The following is a 4217-nucleotide window of genomic DNA, read 5'->3' on the forward strand; positions in this document are numbered from 1 at the left end:
CCAAGCATGCTCCACCTGGAAGCCGGCCAGCTGGAAGCGATCTTTCACCCCGTGCTGCCCGCGTCAGGCGAGGGTGAAGGCAGGACGGTGACCGGCCACATGGCCTGGCGGGGAAGCAAGTCAACCAGGCGGCGGTTCGAATTCTCTGGAGTCAGAGTTCCCTCCGAGAGAGGAGAAGGCTAGACGCCCCGCTGGTCTCCGTAGGGCTCTTCCACAGAGATTACCTGTTCAAACTGTTTATAATCCCGCTAAATCAAAGACAGCGACTGTAGTGTGTATGATCGGGCGGCTCACGCTCGCTCGCGGCCACCAGCTCCGCGTCCCGTTGGCCGCTGAGGCCGTTCGACGCAGGCCGGGCCCCGTGGACAGGGGAGCAGTGAGCGAGCACAGGGAGCGCTCGAGACCCCGCTGCCAGCCCGGCCAACCAGTGACTGCCAGTGACGAAAGCCATCAGCCGCCAGTTCAGAGCTCCAGCGTGTGGTCTCGAAGCCCTCGCGGGGGCCTTCGCGGGAGGTGCTATCACGCTCCTCACTGCACAGCTGGGAAAGCGGAGGCTTAGGGAGCTACCGGCAGCGGCCCAAGTTCGCACCGTCATTGAACTCGAACCTTGTTCCACTCCAGAGCAACCTCCCTTAATTTATTAACCTGCCCTTGGTTCAGCCAAATGTTCCATTTTGGAACATTTTTGGAGCGCTCACATGTTTTGCTCTCTCACCAGATACCTGCCGAGTCCCTCTACGTTTCAAGCAGTGCCAGGCTCCGGGACACAGAGATGGGACAGCCTCGACCTGCACGCGGCCCACAGTTCAGGGGGGATAGACTCACAAAGGGACAGCTCAAGCAGAGGGCACTAGGGGAGCCCCCCAGACTGGCCCCTCGGCCTGCTCTGCACCTTGGAGGTGAGGAAAGGCAGGAAGGGTGTGGCAGGCAGGGATGGGAAGGTGGCCCCCGGTGACCCTGCCTCCTGGTGTTTGCACGCTGGGGTAGGCACGGGGCCTGAGACCGGCTTGTCCGCATGAAATACCACAGACGTGGCCATGCTCTTGTGTGGTTACATCACGTACAGCGTATCGGCCGCCCTGCTGGGCTTCCCTCTCCCCATTGCTGGCTTTGCTGGAGCAAGCGACCCGGGGGGCATCTTCGTGGCAAGGACGTAGGGCGCCCTGGCTGACAGAGACCCTCGGGCCTACAGTGCAGGGACTAGGTGGGCTCAGAAGTGGATCTTTCCCTAGACTGCAGGGGGTCCAGCTACACTGCGGCCGCCCCCCTGCCCCCCAGAAACCGGAGACAAGTGTGTGTGGCCTCCCACAGCTAGTTTTCTGGAAATGTGGCTACACGGCAATAAACGAGGAGAAATACCGTGGGCTCCTGGAGCAGCAGGGCCTCGAGAGGCCTGGGGGCCTTTGCACAGCCCCACTCACCAGGCCCGCGGCTGGCTAACGGCGCTCCGCACGTGGCCCTCTGGGACCCTGCTGGCCGGGCTGACCTCGGGGGCCAGGGCCTCGGCAGCAGACGCCAGGCTCAAGCAGCTGGTCCCTCAGCCCAGCCGACTGCACGCCCGCCCCGCGGCTGCTCTTGGAGTGGGACAGACGGCAGCCGGTGGTGGCCGGGCCCCTCCAGGCCTCATCCTGGTCCCCCCTTGCACTCCTCACTGTAAGGCAGAGCTGGGAGCCGGCAGTCGGGTCCTCCGGCCTCCGCCGCAGAACGGGCGGGCAGAGACTCTCACATCCCGCATTTTACCAGGAGGCACCAGCAGCTGGCCCCGAACCGAGCAGAGCTTTGCTGCCGGCAGCGTCGTGGGCCGAACGGGGAAGTAGCCCATGGTTCTCTGGTTAGCCAGTCCTTCAGCCTGGGCACATGGTGGTGGCGGAGCCAAGCTCCCCGAACAAGCCCATTTCCCCATCGCCTCACCCCGACAGAGGACGGCCAGCTTCACAGACACCGTGGACTTCACCCAGCATCATCACCTGATCATCCCCGGGGCAGGCTCCCAGCTGCTGGCTTGTGAAACAACCTGACCCCCGGGACACTGGGTCAAGGGGGCCATCTGGGCACAGGGTGGGACCCCAGGAGCCTCGGCTAGAGCTGCTGAGAGAGGACATCAAAATGCCATCAGACAAGAAATACCTTCTCTGCGCCCCATCTCAGCCCTGGGAGGACACAGACGTTAAGGGCGGGTCCCTCCACCTGCACCCATGAGAGGCAGACAGAGTGATGCTCATGGTTCTAAGGGTGCCCTTGTGTTTCTGGACTCTTCTAATTTCCTGGGGGACAGGAGTGTCCTTTGTTCTAATGAGGTGACTCCGGATGGCTCCTGGATGGCTCCTGGTCATGGGATAGACCAAGCCATGCTTAGAAGCTTGGAACTTTCAGCCCCACCCCCATTCTCTTGAGGAGGAAGAAGGGCTGAAAATGGAGCTAGTGGGTCCATCAAGCCTACATGATGAAGCCTCTCTAAGAATCCCAAAAGTGCGGGATCTGGAGAGCTTCCTGGCTGGTGAACACATCCACACTGGGAGGAGGACGCACCCCAGCCCCACGGCGACAGAAGCTCCATCCCAGACCTTGCCCTACGTACCTCTCCGTCTGGCTCTTCATCCGCTCCTTCAGTAAACGGTATGTTTCCCTGAGTCCTGTGAGCCACTCTAGCAAATCAATGGGGAAGAGGTCACAGAACTCCAATTTGCATCCAAGTCAGACAGAATTATGGGTCACCTGGGGACCGACGATCTGCAGTTGGCATTTGAAGTGGGGGACAGTCTCGTGGGACTGAGCCCTCAACCTGGGGGGGTCTGATGCGATCTCCAAGTAGACAGTGTCAGAACTGAGTTAAATTAGAGGACCCCCAGGTGGTGTTCCAAAGAATTGCTGGGTGTGGGGGAAAATCCCACACGTCTGGTGACCAGAAGTGAAATGTTCTGGGTGAGTAGCAAGGGAGACACACAGGAGAGGGGAGAGCTGGGTTTTCCCTGCACAGGAGGAAAAATGAGTGGCTTTTTGTAACACAAATGTGCTGGCCCCAAACAGGCTGGCTCTCCTCACACCGACTCCTCTGCTTGGGAAGCAGCCAGGGAGCAAAGGGCCTGCTTTCCACACATCCTGGGGCCGAAGCAAGGCCCCTCCCCGTCCCCACCTCCCCAGCGGCCAGTCCAGCCGGCCAGGCCTGCCGTGCACTGCTCTTTTCTCTGCGGAGAAAGCAACCCGCCTGGCTCTGGGCAAGGGCCTGGCACGCTTTCTCGTGCTCGGCCCAGGCCACTCCCTGTCTCATCTCCCAGTCCCTGGTTCAGGTGCATGGAGGGGAGGCCGGGGACCTCTCGGGGATCAGAATTACAACTGGGAGAAGCAACACAGGACAGCAACCGACCACCGTGCCCCCCACCCCCGACCCCGTGGGCGCCCCTCCTCCCCGCTGCCCTCGGCCCCAGAGCTGTCCCGGGCTGCAGGCCTCCTCACCGGCCCTGGGTTTGCGGGTTCCCTCTATGTGCCGCCAGGAGGGGACCACCATGTCCTCTCCTCACTGCCCTCAACCCCCAGCACCTTCTCCAAAGCAGCAGCTTTCTTTTAAGGGCCTTAAGGGATAGTTAAACTGCACTGAGGAGTCTGGAAACTGCCAGAAATGAGGAGTCAGCATGGGAGCCACGGAGCTGGGCTGCGCCATCGACGGCGTTGCCTTCTTCAGCGACCCAGGCTGTCCTTACACTGCAGGCTCCCCCCCGATGTCAGGGCCCCCCGAGAACTCTGCTTCCCCCACACCAAACCCGCTGATGCGGGAGACGGCCGGCAGGACGCTGCGCCCCGGGCCTCAGCCAGAGGGCTGGACGCAGGAGACTTCTGTCTCCACCTTCCCTCTGCAGGTGTTGGGACCATCCTGACCCAGCGGCCTGGGCGTGCCTGCCATGCCCACGACAATCTTCTTGTCCCCATCTGTCCCACACACATATAAAACGGGAGCCACACAGCATATTCCTTCTTACCCTCCCCGCCTCCAGAGCTCCCAGGGCCGCGTGCTCGCCAGCGTCACCGCCGGGGCCAGAGGTCCCCGGGGGCACGACCAGCCAGGACGGGAGACTGGGGTTAGAGCCGAGGCGATCCCCCAGGCTCTTCTGTTCCCAACTGGATGCCGGTATCCAAGTCCCAGGAGCCAGAACCCACGTCCTCAAGATATCAGGGTCCACGCCTGGCCCGCGAGAACCCGCTCGCTCTCGGTGACCCACCCA

This window comes from Phoca vitulina, unplaced genomic scaffold, assembly GCF_004348235.1.
Source record: "Phoca vitulina isolate PV1807 unplaced genomic scaffold, GSC_HSeal_1.0 scaffold9, whole genome shotgun sequence".
NCBI classification, from domain to species: Eukaryota; Metazoa; Chordata; class Mammalia; order Carnivora; family Phocidae; genus Phoca; species Phoca vitulina.